The sequence below is a fragment of the Oncorhynchus nerka genome, linkage group LG3 (genome assembly GCF_034236695.1).
Source record: "Oncorhynchus nerka isolate Pitt River linkage group LG3, Oner_Uvic_2.0, whole genome shotgun sequence".
NCBI lineage: Eukaryota > Metazoa > Chordata > Actinopteri > Salmoniformes > Salmonidae > Oncorhynchus > Oncorhynchus nerka.
The window spans coordinates 16,255,148-16,280,157 of record NC_088398.1 but is presented as its reverse complement, the minus strand read 5'-3'; the positions used below and the strand labels follow the sequence as shown (position 1 = coordinate 16,280,157).

Sequence of the window (25,010 nt, the reverse complement as noted above, 5' to 3'; positions counted from 1 at the left end):
TATGATATGGGATAGCAGCTAGCTAGCATACCAGAGGAACAGCCTGAATTCCTGTATTCTAGAAGTCAGCAAGACAGCTGTACAATGTCAATGGAACTATGAATTATGAAAACCAACAGATAACAGTTTTGTCAGCTTCTTCCAGTCAATAGAATCGTTTGACTTGACACTCCATGTCAGACAAAGTGTATGGGGCGGAACAGGGTCAACTTCCATGCTAGTTCCTGCCCGAGCAATGAAAATTAAGTGTCCCAAATGGTACCCTTTTCCCTATGTAGTGCACTGCTTTTAACCAGGGCCCATGTAGTGCATTAGGTCCTGGTCAAAAGAGGTGCACTATATAGGTAATAGGGTGCCATTTGGGATGCAGCCATAAAGAAGAGGAAAGACAGCTAGCTAGCAGGAGAGTGTGTGTTCAGTCCAAACACCTGCAGGGCTGTGAGTCTGTTAAAACCCTGCTGGTTCCTGTTTACAAGATTTGGAGTCACAGCTTGCTCCCACAGGAACAACCATGGAGGGCTTTCAATGGTCTACACACACACACACACACACACACACACACACACACACACACACACATAGGTGGCAATAGCCGGCTTTTGGACAGTAATGGGTTTTTTAAAGCCAAATAACGCCAAATAGGTTAATTTGCATCATTTAGAAATAGCCGCGGGATGGTTTTTGAATACTGTCAATACCGTTGAAACTATTTCCTTGAAAATGTGTTTTTTAATAAATGGGAATATTTGTAGCTTCATTTAAGTCAATACCTGCAGTCAACTTGTGCAATGAGTTAGGAGATAAAGAAGATTGCGTTCTTCATTTCACCTGCCACATAATTTTTCATTATGAAGCTTACCAGTACTAGTTCTCAGTCACGTAGTGTTTATTTACAAGCATACAACAACAAGAGCCTGGAGCCTTGTGACTGTTGGCCAGCCAGGTGATCTAGGTGATCTAGTCACAGTATGGAATTGACAACTAAATGTTTGCCAGCTAGATATCTTATAACTATTAAGTTAACTGTTTGAAAATGTGTGAAATTCTCTGCAGTTGTACATTTTGTTTTCTAATTTAGTGTTTAGCTACTTCCAAAATCATGTTTCGCTTGGTAACAGCAGAGAATCCCCTCCTGAATCAAGAACCTTGCTGTCTAATATTTGTTTTGTGTGAGTGCAGCAAGCTGTGAGTAGCATTTCAGAGTTACTTGTATAACATTATGAGCTGGGATGTCTGTCCTGCAAATATGAGCGGAAATCTGTCAGACAGCATGAGAGCTGCTGCTACAGCTTCTCAAACAGCTCATTAGTTGCTGCTGGAGTTAAACATGCTTTTATAAGCCCAATAATTGCGTAACAATTATAAATGAGATTGCGTGTTAACAACAGTTTTGATGGCCACAAAAAAAAGCTAAAATTTTTATTTCTCAACTGGTAATTGAAGCGCACTTCCCATTCGCCATTCAAGGGCATACAGTCGTGGCCAAAAGTTTTGAGGACACAAATATTCATTTTCACAAAGTCTGCTGCCTCAGTTTGTATGATGGCAATTTGCATATAGTCCAGAATGTTATGAAGAGTGATCAGATGAATTGCAATTAATTGCAAAGTCCCTCTTTGCCATGCAAATGAACTGAATCTCCAAAATACATTTCCACTGCATTTCAGCCCTGCCACAAAAGGACCAGCTGACATCATGTCAGGGATTCTCTCCTTAACACAGGTGTGAGTGTTGACGAGGTGAAGGCTGGAGATCCCCCCCCCCCCCAAGAGATTGCACCTAAATCAACCATTTATTGGAACATCAAGAACTTCAAGGAGAGCGGTTCAATTGTTGTGAAGAAGGCTTCAGGGCACCCAAGAAAGTCCAGCAAGCGCCAGGACCATCTCCTAAAGTTGATTCAGCTGCGGGATCGGGGCACCACCAGGGCAGAGCTTGCTCAGGAATGGCAGCAGGCAGTGAGGTGAAGACTTTTGGAGGATGGCCTGGTGTCAAGAAGGGCAGCAAAGAAGCCACTTCTCTCCAGGAAAAACATCAGCGACAGACTGATATTCTGCAAAAGGTACAGGGATTGGACTGCTGAGGACTGGGGTAAAGTCCTTTTCTCTGATGAATCCCCTTTCCGATTGTTTGGGGCATCCGGAAAAAGCTTGTCTGGAGAAGACAAGGTGAGCGCTACCATCAGTCCTGTGTCATGCCAACAGTAAAGCATCCTGAGACCATTCATGTGTGGGGTTGCTTCTCAGCCAAGGGTGTGGCTGAGAACACAGCCATGAATAAAGAATGGTACCAACACATCCTCGGAGAGTAACTTCTCCCAACCATCCAGGAACAGTTTGGTGACGAACAATGCCTTTTCCAGCATGATGGAGCACCTTGCCACAAGGCAAAAGTGATAACTAAGTGGCTCAGGGAACAAAACATTGATATTTTGGGTCCATGGCCAGGAAACTCCCCAGACCTTAATCTCAATGAGAACTTGTGGTCAATCCTCAAGAGGTGGGTGGACAAACAAAACAACACAAATTCTGACAAACTCCAAGCATTGATTATGCTTGAATGGGCTGCCATCCGTCAGGATGTGACCCAGAAGTTAATTGACAGCATGCCAGGGTGGATTGCAGAGGTCTTGAAAAAGAAGGGTCAACACTGCAAATATTGACTCTATGCATCAACTTCATGTAATTGTCAATAAAAGCCATTGACACTTATGAAATGCTTGTAATTATACTTCAGTATTCCATAGTAACAGCTGACAAAAATATCTAAAGACACTGAAGCAGCACACTTTGTGAAAATTAATATTTGTGTCATTCTCAAAACCTTTGGCCACGACTGTATAGGCAATTGTAGGCAGGCTTCAGTGCATCACACACCACTTTTAAAATGAGCTGGAGGCAGTAGCTGGTGCATTTTGAAAATATAAACTTAAATGTTTGAAACCTGAACGTTTTACTTCCTATTATGAGGCATGTCTTACATTGCTTCAAAGTAAGATCCGACCGTAGAAACGTGGAGGCAATTCTTTTATAAAGACTTATGCCGTGGAACCAGTAGTCTATATTTCTCTCATGTTCGATTGGTTTTCAAATCAGCTTTATTTCATTGTCTAGCAGTTCAATTAAAATGCTGCCGGTCAAATATCCGGCATCACATTTTCCAAACGAAAACCCTGACACACACATACAGAAACCAACACGCAGCTTCTATCATAAAACAATAACGCCTGTTACTGCCAAATGGTGTTATTTACCAGTACATTCCGAAAGAGTCTTGTTATAGAGGCATCTTCTTTCACAGATGAATATGACATCTTGTGTTACTGTGTGTGTGTCCTGGTAGGTAGCCTAGTGGTTAGAGATCAAATCCCCAAGCTGGTAAAAACCAGTCTTTCTGCCCCTGAACAAGGCAGTTAACCCACTGTTCCTAGGCTGTCATTGTAAATAAGATTCTGTATGTCCCTACGTGTGTGTTGCACATCCAGTGGTGCATAGACCCGTGTTAGTGTTTAGGTGCTCATGACAGACCTGGGCCCTCTCCAGCTCTACCACTGAATAGGTCTTGACTTGACAAACAAACTGCCAGTCCTCTGAACACACAGACTGGACACCAGAGTACATCTCATATGTTTTCCTCTGGATGGAGGGTCACATCCTGTGTCCCAACACTGTTGTTGTAGAGCTGGAAAGTCAAACAGTCCTTTTGTAAACAGAAGCCTTCCAACAACAGCCTCTATCTGGTGGTATATCAGATGGCCACAGCATGACAACAAATACGGAAAACAGCCAGCTAGAGCCACACACTATTAGCCATCTTTATGTACTAGTGAGCCTCCTCTTGACTGAGAGTGTGAACATATTTAAAGCACCACAAAATTAGTAAAAGATTTCACAGCTATTTAGATCATTGCCAATTGGATGTTCTTACTCGGTTCTGCTGCAGATCCTATCCCAAGGACTAATCTGCCAGCTGTTTATTTTGGTCGAGCTGAGAGCTCTCCACTATCTTTTACATTGCAAAACAGGCCACGCAGTGGGACAGAAGCTGCAGTTCCTAATTTTGGATGTTCTGCTGCTCTTATTTGGCTAATTGTAGGTCTTTTGGAGTTAGGTTTCCATTCAAACACAGCGCATAACCACATCTGAATGTGTACTCTGACTCCACCCCATCTTTGAATGGAAATAAGAGTACGGCACCACGGCCTGGAAAAAGCCTCTCCTTCCCAGTCACAGTGCTAGACAGCCAAGCATTTAACATTGAATTAAGAAGCTAAATGCAGTATGCAGATCGTGTCCCCTTCTTTCCCCAGCGTTTACTAACAAATTCAAACTGTCCTCTTCAATATGGCTGCCTGTCACCAACATCCGGGTAACCAGGGCAAAGAGATCTCAAGGATACACGTCGTGTGAATAATGTGTTTATGTGAGACAGAAAGAATCACTGTCCACATGACCATTCTATAACTGTGTTAAAACCGGGTCAAAGGTAGTGCACTATATAGTGAATAGGGTGCCATTTCAGATGCAGCCCAGCGCCTGGTTCCTGCAGTCCGTGGTCCCTCCTTCCCAGTCCAGCAGGTGTCAGTGCACACTGCCCAGTCAGTCACAGTGAGGGCACAGGCACACCAGGGAGGGAGGGATCCAGCCCCAAATCCTCCATCCGGTCTCCACTGCCCCCAGGGGGGAGAAAGGAAAATAGGGGACAGCTTAGATGAGAGGTCACCTTCCGTTGATTCTTAATGTTATTATAGCTAGTGAACTAATGTTTACAACACTCTCAGTGGTATGGTAAAGGTCTGCAATTCCAATTCATATTCATTATACTGGTGTTTTCACTTCCTGACTTACTTGGCTTAAACCACCATGGCTCTCCACGTGGCTTGAAAAGTTCAAGGGGGCCGAATACTTTCGCAAGGCACTGTATATATATATATATACATATATGTATTTTATTTTATTTTTTATTTTTTTTTATTTATTTTATTTTTTATTTTTATTTTTTTAACTAGGCAAGTCAGTTAAGAACAAATTCGTATTTACAATGATGGCCTACCAGCAGCATACCACCCTGCATACCATTGCTGGCTTGCATCTGAAGCTAAGCAGGGTTGGTCCTGGTCAGTTCCTGGATGGGAGACCAGATGCTGCTGAAAGTGGTGTTGGGGGGCTAGTAGGAGGCACTCTTTCCTGATCTAAAGATAAATAAATATCCCAATTCCCCAGGACACTGCCCTGTGCTTATCGTAAGATTAGGGGTGCTAACCCCGGTGTTCTGGCTAAATTCCCAATCTGGCCCTCAAATCATCACGGTCACTTAATAATCCCCAGTTTACAATTGGCTCATTCATCCCCCTCCTGTAACTATTCTCCAGGTTGTTGCTGCAAATGAGAACGTGTTCTCAGTCAACTTACCTGGTAAAATATCGGGGCAAAAGGCCTCTACGGGGCCTGTGATTAAAAATATAGGACCAAACACACATCATGACAAGATAGACACCACAACACTACATAAAGAGAGACCTAAAGACAACAACATAGCATGGCAGCAACACATGACAACACAGCATGGTAGCAACACCACATGACAACAACATGGTAGCAACACAACATGGCTGCAGCACAAAACATGGTACAAACATTATTGGGCACAGACAACAGCACAAAAGGCAAGAAGGCAGAGACAACAATGCATCACGCGAAGCAGCCACAACTGTCAGTAAGAATGTCCATGCCTGAGTCTTGGAATGAAGAGATGGAGATAAAACTGTCCAGTTTGAGTGTTCTTTGCAGCTCGTTTCACTCGCTAGCTGCAGCGAACTGAAAAGATGAGCAACCCAGGGATGTGTGTGCTTTGGGGACCGTGAACAGAATGTGACTGTCAGAACGGGAGTTGAATGTGGATATGTGGAGGATGAAGGCTGCAGTAGGCATCTCAGATAGGGGGGAGTGAGGCCTAAAAGGGTTTTATAAATAAGCATCAACCAGTGGGTCTTATAACGGTATACAGATATTACCAGTTTACAGAGGAATATAGAGTGCAGTGATGTGTCCTATAAGGAGCATTGGTGTCAAATCTGATAGCCGAATAGTAAAGAACATCTTCCCGCTCGTGAGCACCCTTACCTGCCGATCTAGAAATTACATCTCCGTGATCTAGCATGGGTAGGTTGGTCATCTCAATCAGGGTTAGTTTGGCAGCTGGGGTGAAAGAGGAGCGAGTACGATAGAGGAAACCAAGTCTAGATTTAACCTTAGCCTGCAGCTTTGATATGTGCTGAGAGAAGGACAGTGTACCATCTAGCCATACCCCCAAGTACTTTTATGAGGTGACTACCTCAAGCTCTAAACCCTGAGAGGTAGTAATCACACTGGTGGGGAGAGGGGCATTCTTCTTACCAAACCACATGACCTTTGTTTTGGAGGTGTTCAGAACAAGGTTAAGGGTAGAGAAAGCTTGTTGGACACTAAGAAAGCTTTGTTGTAGAGCATTGAACACAAAATCCTGGGAGGGGCCAGATGAGTATAAGACTGTATCGTCTGCATATAAATGGATGAGAGAGCTTCCTACTGCCTGAACTATGTTGTTGATGTAAATTGAGAAGAATGTGGTAACATAATTTATGACCTTAAGGTTGCAGTGACACATCCATAACCTGAGCGGAAACCAGATTGCATACCAGAGAGAATACTATAGACATCAAGAAAACCAGTCAGTTGATTATTGACAAATATTTCCAACGCTTTTGATTAACAGGGCAAAAGAGAAATAGGCCTATAACAGTTAGGATCAGCTTGCATCCCAAGCATTCCAATGTTCTACCTACCAACCTTCTTTCTGTAGTCATCACTGTGTTAGAGACACATACATACAACAGCCTCTTGAAATATTAAACGTTTTAATGCCAGTGCACTTTTTCTCAACAGAAATGTCCATCATACTTCATTCCTTTTCACTCAGGCCTGGCTACGTGGCAGAGATCTGAAACAATCTATACATTTTTTGACAACATAATGGTGCAGGCCTGTGTGTATCTTCTGTTTGGAAGAGTCATTACAATTATCTTACAGATCTGTCAGTTACAAATTAAACCATGGCAGTAAATATTCTTACAATCTGTTGAGTCAGGCACCCACTTCTTCGCCCTCAGATTCAGGCAGAAGGGCGTTTAAGGTCTGAGTACGTTATCTGTGCCAAAATCAAAACTCCCTCCAAGCCTCTTTATACAGACTAGTTCTGCTTCATGGGTTGTGGTGTCCAGACCAGATGAGAGCCTTGTGTCGTAGCTAGCTGCCGGGATGCCTTTGGATTACCTTAGCCAAGATAATGGTAATAGTGATGGCATGGTACTGGAGCAGGTCCAAGTCGACAGTCAGAGATTATGACCTCCTCAGAGGAGCTGAGCTCTTTCTGTTCAGTTACGCTGTCCTGCCCTTTGGACAGGCTCAGTCTACAGCTATCGCTCCCCCAGAGGGACAAACAAGCCACATCACACCAAATCCCCACAGCACGGTGAGATAAATAAAGCATAACAACTCTAACCCCCCGCCCCAAACCCACCCCACCCCAAAACAACATAGCCTAAGTAACACATCTACGACAATAAACAACACCATTGCCCTCATCATGTCTGCAGCAATTCATTTAAAATGTTTAGAAAATAATCCAAAATAGTTTCTTAGTCATTCAACACATGACCACCCGCTTTGCTTTCAGCTCGGTGACCTAATTTGCCACTAGAGGATGAAATGAAAGGACCCATTATCTACAGGGATCTCAGAAAGGAGAGGAGAGCAATGGAGGACAAACCGTATCAATTGTCAGGATGAAAGAAAGACTCCCAACACCCAAGGAGAATGTGAAGACTGACCAGACCAATCCATGTTCCAAACTAAATGACATAGGTCATGTTCAGTAGGGCATACTGTAGCAAAACGTTATGAAATGGAAAACTAAAATAAGTGTTTCTTATTGGATAAGTGCAGGTAGTTGTTCCCCTGCTTCCCTCTGTTTTAAAAAATGTTCTCCCTACTGGAAAGTGACACAATCATATTAGCCTCATGATAACTGAGCTAATCCCATTCTGATGAGCACAGTCATACTCAGCCAGTTGTAAAAAATGACTGGCACAAGGGCAGCAAGTGCAACTAAACAGATGAATCATAGACAAATACATTACAATATCAGAAATAAATAGCTATTTGAGAATGTCCTGATTCAGCACCGACTGACTCCATAAATAGGCCAATGTTTGGTGAGGAAAGAAGAGAGACTCACTAACCATGAAACCATTAGGGATGAGAATATCATTCCACAAGGTAGCTACTTACAGAGTCCTGTGGAGAGAATCTGCATGGCCATGTCTCTTTCCTTCTCACACCATTCAGCTCATGAACAAGTCAGGTAGCAGCAGAGAGGAACGGCTCTCACTAGAATAGCTTTAGCTCCATGGACCAGGGCATCAGTGAGGAAGGATGGTGCTTGCTATCTGCTATCTTTTGTGTTCTCCCCAGTGCTCTGTTTGAGAATGTCAACAGGCCCCTGTGCTAAGAGTTTTAGAATAGAACCAGCCAAGCTCCATCCAGCTCCCTTTACATTACAGTCAGTGAATCACCACCACCCAACCCAATCTCTGAACCTTTAGAGCTAGCTCTGCCTCCTTATTGGTTGGTGTAGGGGAGGAGGACCCTTCCAGAGGCTGATGATGTGAGTGTGATAGACTAAAACCTCTCTCTCACATGCATCAGTGCTCTCTAGCAACAGAACCGGCAGTGCTCTCTCTGAGGTTGTCTCCCGTCCCATGTCCGTCCTCCGAGGTGTGTGTGTGTGTGCATGAATGAGTGTGTGTGTGTGAGGGGAGGTGCGTCTCCCCCTTGAGGGCACTGCCTGCCGTCAGGCTCTGTTTTGTCATTCTCTAGGCAGGCTAGGCTGAGTGCTGCTGCCTGTGAACTGACTGACTCTGGGAGGGACATTGGGGCCATGGACACAGCAGCAGAGATCTGGACAGGTGGCTTAAACACCCCAGAAATGACCGCCAGACACTGTGTGTCCCAAATGGCATGCTATTCCCTTTATAGTGCATTACTACTCTCTCTCTCTCTCTCTCTCTCTCTCTCTCTCTCTCTCTCTCTCTCTCTCTCTCTCTCTCTCTCTCTCTCGACTACAAAGTACTGTGAAAGGTGTGTTATGTTGTAACTTGTAACAACTGCACCACATTAACTCATCTGCAGTAATCCATTCATGCTGACCACATTGCACTAAAGAGTCAAATCCACAGGTAACAAGTTAATCCAGAGGTAGTGGTAACCTAGTAACATGGATGTGTTTTGGGTAAACTAATAATACACAGGTTGAGGTTGCTGTGGCTGGAACGAGGTGTGATGATGAGATGCCTTTCCTGACACCCAGGGTTAGCCTGGTGAAACCAGACTGAACCAGTGGATAATGCATTGTTCAGTCTGGTTGAACCAGGCTAACACAGAGAAAGTGAGAAAATGAGCAGAGGCTCAGTGGCAGGGTGTATTAATAGGCGACCTGGATCACTACCATGCTGTCTCTCTGTCGCCCTGCCAGGACGCTGAGTCTCTGAGTCTGATCTGAGACCAGTCAGTGTTTGTCTTCATCAATTCATCAGACCAGGACTACAGGCCTGTGTTTTCTCTGTATGAAAATACTTGTGGTTTCTTGCTAGTCAATTGATTACTTATATATTATCATATTTAAGGCTCAGTGGAGTCAAAAAACTAGATTTTCCTGTGTTTTATATTCCACACTATGAGGTTGGAATAATACTGTGAAATGTAAAAATATATAATAATGTAATTTTATTGTAATAGCTATTTGAAAAGACCGCTGGAGTTATGGCATGCCTGGTGACATCACCAGGCGGTCAGTTAGGTAATAGACTGCTGCGTCGAGGATGCCTATTCCTTTATGACATTAGGTGATGCCTAATGCTGTCCATAATATGTATGTGAGCTTTCTAAATCCATTAGCTCGATGACAAGGTTGTGGTTGTGCTTTCACTGTCAGTTTTGATTTGCAGTTTCGCTGCTGTAGGTAGAGGTAGCAGAATGCTGTAACAGGCTCCGTTAGCTGGCGCTGACTGGGTCTTTCTCAATATTTGCCACATGGGCTTTTATTCACATTCTAATTCTGCAGATTAAACTCAGAACTATCCTTCGTCGTGTTCGAACCACAATGTGGTTTGTCCTCCAGTTGGATCTCTCTGTCTGAATAACAATAACCATGGCCTCCCGAGTGGTGCAGTGGTCTAAGGCACTGCATCTCAGTGCTATCTGTGCCACTAGAGATTCTGGTTTGAGTCCAGGTTCTGTCGCATCCGGCCGTGACCGGGAGACCCATGGGGCGGCGCACAATTCGTCCGGGTTAGGGGAGGGTTTGGCCGGCAAGGATGTCCTTGTTTCATTGTGCACTAGTGACTCCTGTGGTGGGCCAGGTGCAGTACACACTGACACAGTTGCCAGGTGCACGGTGTTTCCTCTAACACGTTGGGTTGTGTTTCAGAGGATGCACGGCTCTTGACATTTGCCTCTCCCGAGTCTGTATGGGAGTTGCAGCGATGAGACAAGACTGTAACTACCAATTGGATACCATGAAATTGGAGAGAAAAACAGGGTTAAATAATAATAATAACCATGGACAGGGCTGCTAGGGTTGGCTCAAACAGTCTGACAGATCCTAATTCCCACCGGCTTCCCATGCCTTGGTCTGTTTTAACCAGAGAAGGAAGTGGTTTCTGGAGCTCATTTGATATTCTGTTATACTCTGCTCCACAGAGAGAGGCCAGGGTAGGGAGGTAAGGGAGGGGAGGGGTGGGGAGTTGGGGGGAGGTGGTGACACGTCAGCTTTCATTACTGCTCATGAATTACTTCCATGTCCCTTGCGTATGAAGACGCACGGAGGCAATTAAGGATTGGGAAGGGAGAGACTCAAGCAAGCAACTGCTCACAGGCAGCGGCCCGGAAGCAGAAGGGGAGAGGAGGAAAGTGGAGGCATGTTAACTTAACAATTAGCATTAAGACTGGTTGAAATGGAGTAAAGAGCACTATTAGGTGGGCTGTGGGACTGGGTATGTTGTGTTGTGCTGAAGGCAGGAGAGACAGGGGGACAGGGTAACAGGTAGACAGGGGAGCAGGGACAGGGGAGCATCATACAGGTTGTCACACCTCCTACTCTTAGGGGCCAGGGGGTGTAGGGGCGTAGGGAATGGCAGAGTGGGGCCAGTTGGACCCCCGTGGTGTATGACATGGAGACAGCTGTGCTGGGTCATGCAGTCAGGGGAGTCAGGGAGAGTAAAGGCGAGAGCTATGAGCAGCCTCTGACAGGATCATTATGAGGTGCTGGGCTTATAATGGTACAGCTTGGATCCTCACAGCAACGGTAGAGTATCATCAACAGCATCATCTTCAGCTAAGGATGACAGCAGATGAGATTAAAACTGAGATGGATGTTAAAAGAGGAGACAGAAACATATATATATATATATAAATAGAGAGAGAGAGAGAGAGAGAGAGGAGAGAGAGAGAGAGAGTGATAGAGAGACAGGGATATATATATATATACTCTTACTTTTATTCAATTGCTGTTTTATTCAATTGCTCTCTCTCTCTCTCTCTCTCTCTAGACATGTGACTAACAGCAATTGAATAAAAGTAACAGTCAGTATCTGGTGTGGCCACCAGCTGCATTAAGTACTGAAGTGCATCTCCTCCTCCTGGACTACACCAGAATTGCCAGTTCTTGCTGTGAGATGTTACCCCACTCTTCCACCACGGCACCTGCAAGTTCCCGGACATTTCTGGGGGAAATGTCCCTAACCCTCACCCCCCGATCGAACAGGTCCCAGACGTGCTCAATGGGATTGAGATCCGGGCTCTTCGGTGGCCATGGCAGAACACTGACATTCCTGTCTTGCAGGACATCACACACAGAACGAGCAGTATGACCGGTGGCATTGTCATGTTGGAGGGTCATGTCAGGATGAGCCTGCAGGAAGGGTACCACATGAGGGAGGAGGATGTCTTCCCTGTAACGCACAGCGTTGAGATTGCCTGCAATGACAACAAGCTCAGTCCAATGATGCTGTGACACACCGCCCCAGACCATGACGGACCCTCCACCTCCAAATCGATCCCGCTTCAGAGTACAGGCCTCAGTGTAACGCTCATTCCTTCGACGATAAACGCGAATCCGACCATCACCGCTGGTGAGACAGAACCGCAACTAGTCAGTGAAGAGCACTTTTTGCAAGTCCTGTCTGGTCCAGCAACAGTGGGTTTGTACCCATAGGCGACATTGTTGCCAGTGATGTCTGGTGTGGACCTGCCTTACAACAGGCCTACAAGCCCTCAGTCCAGCCTCTCTCAGTCTGAGCACTGATGGAGGGATTGTGCGTTCCTGGTGTAACTTGGGCAGTTATTGTTGCCATCCTATACCTGTCCTGATGTTCGGATGTACCGATCCTGTGCAGGTGTTGCTACATGTGGTATGCCACTGTGAGGATGATCAGCTGTCCTTCCTGTCTACCTGTAGCACTGTCTTAGGCGTCTCACAGTATGGACATTGCAATTTCTTGCACTGGCCACATCTGCAGACCTCATGCCTCCTTGCAGCATGCCTAAGGCACGTTCACGCAGATGAGCAGGGACCCTGGGCATCTTTCTTCTGGTGTTTTTCAGAGTCAGTAGAAAGGCCTCTTTAGTGTCCTAAGTTTAACTGTGACCTTAATTGCATACAGTCTGTAAGCTGTTAGTGTCTTAACGACCGTTCCACAGGTGCATGTTCATGAATTGTTTATGGTTCGTTGAACAAGCATGGGAAACAGTGTTCAAACCCTTTACAATGAAGATCTGTGAAGTTATTTGGATTTTTACGAATTATCAGGGTCCTGACAAAGGGATGTTTCTTTTTTTGCTGAGTTTATATCATTATTATACAGTGCAATATTGCACTGGTCATGTTAATGTCTTCACAACACAGGTAGCTTTATCCCATGTGTAACTCTGTTTTTTTTCCGCACTGCTGTGCTTTATCTCGGCCAGGTCGCAGTTGTAAATGAGAACTTGTTCTCAACTGGCCTGGTTAAATAAAGGTGAAATAAATCAATAAAATAAGCATTACAAAGGTACCTATTGAGATGGGATGATAATCTGCTAAGGGTCTTCTATTGTGCTACTGACCAACAGGAGTCATCCTGAGTGGCGCAGCGGTCTAAGACTGTATCACATCCAGCCGTGATTGGGAGTCCCATGGGGCGGTGTTCTTAACCGACTTGCCTAGTTCAATAAAAAATAACCTTCAGTGATTTGTGCTGAAAATAATTTAAATGTAATATAGCATTATAATCAATTATTTGTTGATGCTATTTTCCATATTACAAAAGCTTTTCATTTTCTAAATGACATATTCTGTGTATTGTGGGCAAGTGTGTATTGCAGCATGTCTTGCTGAGTGTGGTGATATTGACAAACTGTCGTCCAGGACGTTTAGCTGGATGCAAACAGAGAACCAAGCTGTACTGCTGCTGTATAAAATCAGATATTTATGGAAATAGGGTTCTCCATCTGCTGTACATCGCTCCCTGCCGCGTAACAGAGAACAGTGAACACACTCTGGACTCATTCTGTGTGTAAACACGAGACTTAATGGTCCTCAAAGGGATTTCCTGGAATTGCTCTCAGAATAAAGATGGCAGCCAGCGATGTGTCTCTGTTCTTACATTAGGGAATCCTAAAGTCCTGCTGCGCCATCTGAGAGGTATTTGGCTGTATGTACAGTTGAAGTCGGAATATTACATACACGTTTTTTCACAATTCCTGACTGAGTTTCACAATTCCTGACATTTAATCCTAGTAACAATTCCCTGTCTTTTTTTTACCAGGTAAGTTGACTGAGAACACATTCTCATTTACAGCAACAACCTGGGGAATAGTTACAGGGGAGAGGAGGAAGATTAATGAGCCACTTGTAAACTGGGGATGATTTGGTAGCCATGATGGTTTGAGGGCCAGATTGGGAATTTAGCCAGGACACCGGGGTTAACACCCCTACTCTTAAGATAAGTGCCATTGGATCCTTAATGACATCAGAGAATCAGGAATCCTGTTTAACGTTCCATCCGAAAGACAGCACCCTACACAGAGCAGTGTCCCCAATCACAACCCTGGGGGTTTGGAATATTTTTTAGACCTGAGGAAAGATTGCCTCCTACTGGCCCTCCAACACCACTTCCAGCTGCATCTGGTCTCCCATCCAGGGACAACCCTGTTTAGCTTCAGAAGCAAGTCAGCAGTGGGATGCAGGGTGGTATGCTGCTGGCAGTTAGGTCAGATAGGATCACCACTTTATTTTAAGAATGTGAAATGTCAGAATAATAGTAGAGAGAATGATTCATTTCAGGTTTTATTTCTTTCATCACATTCCCAGTGGTCAGAAGTTTACATACATTCAATTAGTATTTGGTTGCATTGTCTTTAAATTGTTTAACTTGGTTCAAACGTTTCGGGTAGCCTTCCACAAGCTTCCCACAATAAATTGAGTGAATTTTGGCCCATTCCTCCTGACAGAGCTGGTGTAACTGAGTCGGGTTTGTAGGCCTCCTTCCTTTCACACGCTTTGTGATGGCCACTCCAAAACCTTGACTTTGTTGTCCTTAAGCCATCTTGCCACAACTTTGGAAGTATGCTTGGGGTCATTGTCCATTTGGAAGACACATTTGCGACCAAACTTTTTCTTCCTGACTGATGCCTTGAGATGTTGCTTCAAATATATCCACATCATTTCCATCCTTATGATGCCGTCAATTTTTTGAAGTTCACCAGTCCCTCCTGCAGCAAAGCACCCCCACAACATGATGCTGCCACCCCCCGTGCTTCACGGTTGGAATGGTGTTCTTCGGCTTGCAAGCCTCCCCCTTTTTCCTCCAAACATAATGATGGTCATTATGGCCAAACAGTTCTATTTTTGTTTTTGTCAGACCGGGGACATTTCTCCAAAAAATATGATCTTTGTCCCCATGTGCAGTTGCGAACCGTAGTCGCGTCTCCTTCCTGAGCGGTATGATGGCTGCGTGGTCCCATGGTGTTTATACTTGCATACTATTGTTTGTACAGATGAACGTGGTACCTACAGGCGTTTGGAAATTGCTCCCAAGGATGAACCAGACTTGTGGAGGTCTTGGCTGATTTCTTTTGATTTTCCCATGATGTCAATCAAAGAGGCACTGAGTTTTAAGGTAGACCTTGAAATACATCCACAGGTACATCTCCAATTGACTCAAATTATGTCAATTAGTCTATCAGAACCTTCTAAAGCCATGACATCATTTTATGGAATTTTCCAAGCTGTTTAAAGGCACAGTCAACTTAGTGTATGTTAACTTCTGACCTACTGGAATTGTGATACAATGAAATAATCTGTCTGTAAACAATTGTTGGAAAAATTACTTGTGTCATGCACAAAGTAGATGTCCTAACCGACTTGCCAGAACTATAGTTTGTTTATCAAGACATTTCTGGAGAGGTTGAAAAACGAGTTTTAATGACTCAAACCTAAGTGTATGTAAACTTCCGACTTCAACTGTATGTTTAATGACAATAGACCATGGGCAAATGGTTCACAGAGTAAATGTCTTTGTTGCTACTCACTTCATACTGTATGATCGTATTCATCTCAGTAATACAGTCTGAGGGAGTGTGTGAGCGAGAGCTAGCGAGAGCTAGCGAGCCTCTCTTCTCCTCCTGCTTTCAACAGACATGAAAGGAGTGCTCTCATGTTTTAATGCATGGCCTATCCTAGCCCTCCTACGCCCTCCTAGCCCAGCCCCCTAGCCCAGCCCTCCTGTCCCAGCACTTCTAGCCCAGCCCTTCTAGCCCAGCCCTTCTAGCCCAGACCTCCTAGCCCAGCCCTCCTAGCCCAGCCCTTCTGTCCCAGCCCTCCTAGCCCAGCCCTCCTAGCCTTTCTAGCCGAGACCTCCTAGCCCAGCCCTCCTAGCCTTTATAGCCGAGACCTCCTTGCCCAGCCCTCCTAGCCCAGCCCTCCTAGCCCAGCCCTTCTAGCCCAGCCCTCCTAGCCCAGCCCTCCTATCCCAGCCCTCCTAGCCTAGCCCTCCTAGCCCAGCCCTTCTAGCCCAGACCTCCTAGCCCAGCCCTTCTAGCCCAGCCCTCCTAGCCCAGCCCTCCTATCCCAGCCCTCCTAGCCTAGCCCTCCTAGCCCAGCCCTTCTAGCCCAGACCTCCTAGCCTAGCCCTCACAGCCCTCCTAACCCAGCCCTCCCATACCTCCCATCCCAGCCCTGTCACCATAGCAGGTCTGATCTCTACTGACAGCACAGGCAGAGGTTTGGCAGCGGCCAAAGACAGGCCCTCCTCTGGAGAGCAGATCTTTTTGTGTGTGTGTGCCTCTGTCTCTCCCACAGGAACACAGAACAGAGCAGAACTTCTCCTACTGATCCTGATCCACAGCAAGCCCCAATTAAGGGGGAGACAGTTCTGTGTTCTGCTGGGAGATTATAGTAAGGTTTAGCCTATGCACTTCAATTACACACAATCTTACACTTTCTGTTCTGCTAAGATCTTCCAGAAAAAAATGCATTGCTATCAGTAAGAAAGACAGGCAAAGAATGATCATAATGCTTGCCTGAAAGACATACTGATGTTCTATATTAGACTGATACAAGCATATCAATATGGAAAGAGAATTGTAAAAGAACACAGCACCTAGTGCACGTGGTAGATTTTTGGCCACCATGACATAACATAGCCTACTTCTCCTACCTACGTAGCATTAAAAATATCCAAAGGGAATTTTCAGCAGATAGAAAAATGTTTGGTCAACTTTATTGAATAATTCACACATAACCGTTTTCCCCTCTGGCCAACAGTCCATCTTCAGTAAGAGCAGAGTCAGCACATATCCTAATTGAAACTCATTATTAACCCTATATAATTAACTTGGCACCTGAAACACCTGCAAATGAATGTGTAGCCTCTAACAGGTTCATCATAGTAGATACAAATGTGTTAAATATTTCACTTCACCTAACAGAAGTGAAGTCAGTCTAGGTGCGAAGTTTGGACAGTGTGTTTTTAAAACTTAGGCCTTCTGAACATAAAGAACACAGAGAACGTGATGGCATTCAGTTAATAAGCAGGTGACAGTCCGGTTGACCACGTGCCAAATAGTCAAGTGTAGCCGTGTCTGTGTGTGTGTGTGTCTGCCTATGTCACCTTGTTTGACCTTGTTGAGAAATAAGCAGGTCAGTGACCAGTTAGCCATGAAGAACATCACGGGTGAAAACTCTATACTACATTAACCTTCAAGACTCCATGTAGAGCCTAATAGGAAATGAGTACACACAAGAAAGCATCCATGATGAAAAAAACACACCGATAGGCTCTGATGACACTGAGTCAGTGATGAGGACCTTCAGTTAAGCCAAACCCTCTGTACTTAACTTTCACTCTCAACCTCAATCAGCTGGGGTGCACTAAGAGCAGGTCACTGGCAACAGCAGCCATATGAGAGGTAATTTCATCTCTCTCTCTCTCTCAGCGAGATATGATAGGATCTGTTTCTGTTTCTTAACCAAACCTGACCACGAACAGGCAGAAACAGATATCTCAGAGGGTATCCCAAAGCAAGATGTCACGTCATACGCGTAGCACAAATATACAATACATTCCACAGACAAAGCAAAAATAATAAAGTAAATAAATTACCTGCTTGTTGAGTGGGTTCGTCCAGTTTGGGCTCACATTTTGAAAGAGGGAGAGAATCTAGAAAAATTAAGATGAAAAAGAATGGTCAGTGAACGAATGCAGTGGCCTGGCTTTGAGAATCTCTTCCGACCTTGAGCCTGTGATTATTGCCTGCAGATGAGAGGACAAGGAAGAGCTGCTTTGATCCCAGTATCTGGCTAGTCAAAGACATGAAACAGCATGAGACATGGGCTGTGTCACAAATGGCACCCTATTCCGAATACAGCAGTAATGCGTTATACAGGGAATATTGTACCATTTGGGATGCAAACAGAATTGAACAAGAAGCCACCAAATGACTTACAGCTGATGTAACAGTTTAACTTCCATCCCTCTCCTCGCCCATACCTGGGCTCGAACCAGCCACCCTCGAAGCATCGTTACCCATCGCTCCACAAAAGCCGTGGCCCTTGCAGAGCAAGGGGAACAACTACTTCAAGGTCTCAGAGCGAGTGACGCCACCGATTGAAACGCTATTAGCGCACACCACCGCTAACTAGCTATCCATTTCACATTGGTTGCACTGACAAACTGATACAGGAATGAATCATGATATAGAACTCCTGAGTGGGAATCTGTAGATATTTCTACCGCCACAGGCCTGAAAACTGAAAAAAATGATATATTTGAAGCAGAATGCTGGATAATTCACCTGGAGTCATTAAAGTTAAACACAGTCTGTCATCGTCTGCTCTGATTTTTACAGTAGCATATTACAGTGGGTTAAGTGAGGCTTTCTCTTCATTCTGACTGAGACTGACTCACTTCTATGCCTATGGCAGTACTGTGGTGTTGTGGGCTTGTAACGGATGTCGTCTGGAGATAGAGAGGAGGACCAAGGTGCAGCGTGGTAAGTGTTCATGTCTTTTTAATAAACAAACTGAACACTGGAACAAAACAATAAACGATGTGAACAAAACAAAACAGTACCGTGTGGCCCAAACACTCACACGGAAACAAACACCCACAAACCAAAAGAGAAACAGTACCGTGTGGCCCAAACACTCACACGGAAACAAACACCCACAAACCAAAAGTGAAACCCAGGCTACCTAAGTATGATTCTCAATCAGGGACAACAATTGACAGCTGCCTCTGATTGAGAACCATACTAGGCCGAACTCAAAACCCAACATTTACAAACATAGACTGCCCACCCCAACTCACGCCCTGACCATACTAAAACACAGACAAAAACAAAGGAACTAAGGTCAGTACGTGACAGGGCTGTTGGCAGTACAGCCCTGTCTTCTTTCTGGGTCATTCGTCTATCAGTGGCACGGGATAGCTCCAGCTTAGCTCCACTTTGCCTGCTTCTCAAAAGACAAACCAGCATATGCTGCTGCTAGGGATTAAATGGGCGGCGAACTGCAGTGGCTATTCGATGTTAACATCATTGTGGATTTGATGTTAAGCTATATTAAGCTCACAATTAAAAGTGTCTTGAAGACATGTGACCGGGAATTCACATGATGATGATCCGACAGAAACCTCCCCCATCCACCCCCCAAAAAAACTTGCCTTTCTTGAACTAACACTTGTTTATTAAATGTACTTACTATGACTGTGATAATGTGCTTGTCTCAACTAGCTATCATCAGGTGAATGCACTAACTGTAAGTCACTCTGGATAACAGTATCTGCTAAATGAATGAAATGTCAAAAATGTCAAAAAGGAATGTAAATATAGACTAGAGGGTCCTCTGCTGTGAGATGAAGCCTTAGGTTTTGTAACTGGCATCCTACATTGTAGCTCTGGCATTGTATCACTGGCATCCTACTCTTGCCTATTCACCTAGGGGCTTTCAAACATGGAAATGGCTGTGAGTTACAGTCAATTACACATGTCTAACTACCCAGGGTACGATCTAAAAGTGAAGCAAAAATATCTCTCATACAAACAAGCACCAACTTGAACGGGGTGAATGAGATAGACAATATTGTATTATGTGGATTTTAGTTTAGTTTGCTTGTTTTTATACAAATCTGAGCAGCGACACGTGATCTATTTAAACCAGGCGACCGCTGGCGGAGTGCAGCACGAGGAGAATCTAAACATGTTAGTGTCTTCAAAGGTGTCATGACGTTGGCCTGGGGGTAGGTTTATGACAGTCATAAATACCTCTTCCCCCTTTTTCCTCTCTCTACCCTACTGATGTTACATTTGCAAAACCCTTGGTTAACATAGAGATTCTGGGAACATCAGAAGGTGGGGGGAAATGAACTATATTCTGGTAATCCAACCAATTGAACATATGCGGTGGTACTTAATGAATAATGATGTCAGTTCGGTTGTCATCTGAGACATTCTCATCAATGATAAGATGACATAAACTCTACAGTGGAAAGTCTCCACATCAGAGTTGTCGGATTCACATGGAATTGTTGTTCAATTTAAATGTTTGAATATGAAATTATTTGTGATGGGATGAAATGTGATTTTAGCTTCTAAAATGTGAGATTTGGGTTTTCATAAGGCTCTGCTCAATCAGTAGCCCGCCCCTGTGAAGGGACATGGGCTATAAAACTTTTCAAACACGCCCTCCTCTCCCTTCCTATATAACGCCTTGACGACAATGTAACCTCCTGTTCTGAGGATATGAGGATGACTGTCCGATGTAAGAATGGTTCAGATAATAACTACAGAACGAAGCCAACATCAGCGTGAGCTTTGGTTGCGAATGGTATGAACTTTGAACTCTTATTCACTACAGAAGTGATACCTCCTAGCCGTTGAGTTAGCAACAGCAGCTGCAAACGCAGGTTAGGAAGGAACAGACAGAGTATCCCATCTACCACACAACGACGTTACTACAACGTATTCAATTTACCAGCAGAGACATTCTTCAAAGGACAAAGGACTCGGTTGGGCAACACGGCCTTCCATCTACCACCAACCTACCGAAGCGCAGCTCAGAGTAAATATTTATTGCATTTTCCTTTTCCAAATGGGCGGTAATTTAGAATGCATAAGATTCCGTATTTATGATAGCACAGCTTCACCCTTTGTTCCTCAGTCTTCCCGCTCTTTCACTCAAGCCCTTTTCTTTTGTGTAACCAGCTGTCATATCTGTTCCGCCCGCTAGGGACGTTTTCCTTTATGACGTCATTTGTAATCAAGTTATGATATAATGATGTGTATGTGTAATTCTGCGTGATTAGTTAGGTATTTAAAATAAATAATTAAACCCAATTTTGTATTGCTGATTCAACTTGTGAGCCAGGGTTCGTGCAGATAACCAAGAATTTACAACTTTCAGATGAGACTGAATTAAGGTGACGATTAATATTGACTGCTATTGATGTAAAATATTACTAGGTCTTTAAGAGTTTATTCGGAAGATAACATCTCTATAAATATTATTTCGTGGTGCCCCGACTCTCTAGTGAATTACATTTACATGATTAGCTCAATCAGGTGATATTAATTACGTCAAAATTATTTTATAGAATAGCATGTCATATCACTTAATCCGGCATAGCCAAAGACACAACAAAGGGGAGAGGATGTTTCGCTCCATGTGGAGTTCCTGTTTGACAGGCTGTGCACAGCTGTTCACTGGAGACAAGCACAGGGAGGGCACACAGCTGCAACCACACCACACCAAACATCCCCTAGCTCAGTCCCACTATGGGCCATATTGCTTTGATTCCCAAACTGAGCCCTGTCTCTGTGTGTATGTGTGTGTGTGTGTGTGTGTGTGTGTGTGTGTGTGTGTGTGTGTGTGTGTGTGTGTGTGTGTGTGTGTGTGTGTGCCTCAACCTCATTAAAAAGAGGAAAGGCATGTTCTCAAAACATAACAAAGGCTTTTAACAGTATATGATTTTTAATATGCCGTCCTGTATGAACGACGGGCAGGATCAAATGCGCGCGTGTGTATGTGTGTGCGTCTGAGTTTATTATTACCATCAGAGAGAAGAGGGGTGTTAATACATAAGCTCAGAAACAAATAAAACCCTGCTGCTCTGTTTGATATAACAGCTAGTCTCTGAGAGGGAAACAGACAGGAAGGCAGGCCGGCAGACAGACACCTAGGAGGCCAGGGTTCTGAGATGAGATGCCCTGATTCCAGACGCCTCCTTAGTGCTGGGAAGGAGGGGGCTGCTGGGTGTGGGTGTCTGTTAGGGTGTGGGTGGCTGAGGTTGACTGATGGATAGGAAATCCTCTCTTATCAGATGAGGGATTTCAAGGAGACACACAGGCAGGCTTAGCCCACAGCCACTCTTCTTCTTCATGGCCCACAATACCTTTTTCTTTCCTTCCTTCCTGGCCCCCAGGCAACGTGGGTGGCAGGCTGAGGCTACTGTGATTGATACCTCTATATCCTTGACTGAATTAAGCCATCCCTTAGGCTAGTTATTGACTTCACTCTGCATGCTCAATTCCTACTTATTGACATTGACGGTTATCTGTATGCAAATCTGGACAATTTAAATGGGAAATGTACATTTGATGGTAAATAGATGATAACTGTGACCCAAATTACAAAATGACATTGGTTTCCTTACCCTGTAAGCATTACTTAGTGTTTTATTTTATTTGATTATGATCTCTTTTAATCCTCACTTGGACTAATCTTCCATGAGTCCTTAAACATTAAAATACCATTTATAATACGATCACACTTAACACACTGTAATAAACAACAGACATAATACACTGCCATATTGACCAGATAAATAATCTAACAGTCTGAAGAGGTAGATTGGTTCCTTCATCTACCATAGTCCTGCACAACCTTCCAATGTATTATATTTAAGTGGTTCTAAGTATTGTATGAATTTATAAATTGAAAGGTTTCTGGTTTGCTCAGATAAATTATTCAATTTCTTTATTACTCTGAATCGAAATGTTTATTTAGCCTATTTCTCTTCTCTGCCGAGATAAGACATAGATGGGGGACAATGTATTTATTGTCTCTTACCAACTGAAACCATTGTGTGAAAAGAAATACCATTTTAAATGGTGTACATTGTGAAATAAAATAAGCCTGTGTTTTTCTCTGATCTTGATGATTGATGACCATCCAAGAGCATTGCGCATGACTACAAGAGAAGAATCATATCTCCACCATAAAATAATCCTTGCTGCTTCGTTCTGTGCAATCTGCAGCCTCCTAATCTCACTTTCTGATGAATTTCCCCAGACCACAGAACAGTAGTTCACCTGACTCCCAATTCATGCTTGGGTTGTTCGCTTAAGAATCTTTCCAGGTAAATATTTTGCTATCCTTCTGATCATGCATGCAATTTTAACAATTTTCTTTAGATTTCTTCCACTCAACTCGCATAGGCCTACAGTTCATGATCTATACTACAGAATTGTGCACAGGTTGCTGCTATGTGGCCTGATATAGTTCTGTGGGTCAGTGAAAAGCCTAGTATCTCTAAATAATCTATACTATAAATGCCATGGATCTCATAAAAGACATTCAGCAGGCTGCTTTTTAAACAGCTCTACAATAAACATAACAGTCAAGCAGCACTAAAACATCTGCTCTCCATTGTAAGTATACAGTAGACTCGCTGAAGAGAGGAGGAGGGAAACCAAACCACCGAAGTGAGTCTGGGAAAAACAAAACAGCTCAGTCAAAAGCTCTTCTTTTTCCAATTATGAGGAGGATGGCATGATGGAGGCTGGGCTGAGGCCGTTTCATGGTGCAATGCCACTCTGGGCTGATTGCTTCTACTCCACTAGAAGCAACTGACAATGACTTTGCAATAGAATGCAAGAGGATTCTTTCTGACTGTAGAATATGTATAAAAGCAAGCCATGATGGTCTACTCCACCCTGACTTTAGCCTTTACCACTCTATCATTTGCAGAGGTGGTTTTTCTGCCCTTCCTTTCGATCGCTCTTTCTCTCTCTCTCTCTCTCTCTCTCTCTCTCTCCCCTCTCTCTCGCTCTCCCTCTCCCCCTCTCTCTCTCTCCCCCTCTCTCTCTCCCCCTCTCTCCCCCTCTCTCTCCCCCTCTCTCTCTCTCTCTCCCCCTCTCTCTCTCTCCCCTCTCTCTCTCTCCCCCTCTCTCTCCCCTCTCCCTCCTCATGATGTGAATTGATTCTGGAGCATCTGATACCTACTACACTACACCGTTATTGTGACACAGCTAAGAAGACTTTAGTCAAGTCTGTTCCTCAGCAGCAGCCAGTAGACATTTTATTACATAACACTTAGGTTTCCACTTCGATAAGCATGATCCCACTGGGTGATAACGCTGGATCACAGATAGTACAACAATTTGGCTCACATTACAGGGCAGTCTAATTAGGCCTAGTCATACACTCATTTTTCATTCCTAAACGGACAAAGACTATTTGAATTGTCATGTCCAACAATTGATGGTAAATAGATGATAACTGTGACCTTTCTATGGCATAATATCACCACTAGAAAGCAAGTAATATTTAAATGGAATGGGGACATCATAATTTAGTAAAGGGGCTTTTCCAAAGAACCAATCAAATGAAAGTACTTGGCAAACCTCAGCCTGCTCTGAGCTGGAACAATCATGTACACAGAAAATATCCTGATTTATACCGTTGCCAATGTAACGGCCGTCCTCTCACAAGAACAACCCCACTGTGTAATATGGTAAATGGGCAAAGCAAGGCAGCTATGTGGTGGAAAATGGTGCCTGACTACAGTACAAAAATAGAAGGTACTTTGACATAGTAAAGACTATATGTTTGTTGGAACCATTGGTCTCATTAAACCACTGGTGGTATGATGGATGACTAGTATCTTATTACCTTGGGGTGGCAGGTAGCCTAATGGTTAGAGCGTTGGGCCAGTAACTGAAAGGTTGCTAGCTCAAATCCCTGAGCTGACAAGGTAAAAAATCTGTCTTTCTGCCCTTGAACAAGGCAGTTCCTAGGCCGTCATTGTAAATAAGAATATGTTCTTAACTGACTTGCCTAGTTAAATTAAAAACTTGTAAATCAGAACTACCTGATAGAGCTACAGCGTACTCATTTGAAAGCATGGCATGATGCTGTGTCATTGAAGTTAGTAATACCTCATACATTTTTCATCTTGTTCTTAAAAAGCAAGAAAAAATAAAAATAAGCATAATTCAATTACACAATTCATTCAGTCTGCTATCCTTAAAACGCCACTGAAAATGACCTCCTGATATGGGTAATTTAAAGCTAATGGGAAATGCCACAATACGCTATGAATAGCCAGCGAACAGCTCTGCATTACAACAGCTTACAGTACAGTGAGGGACAGGATG

The 25,010-nt window shown here is 44.0% G+C and overlaps 1 pseudogene; it reads right to left on the bottom strand.

Moving 5' to 3' along the window:
* The window catches only part of LOC115114073 (triple functional domain protein-like), a 139,962-nt pseudogene that overhangs the window by 111,188 nt on the left and 3,764 nt on the right, over positions 1 to 25,010 (bottom strand).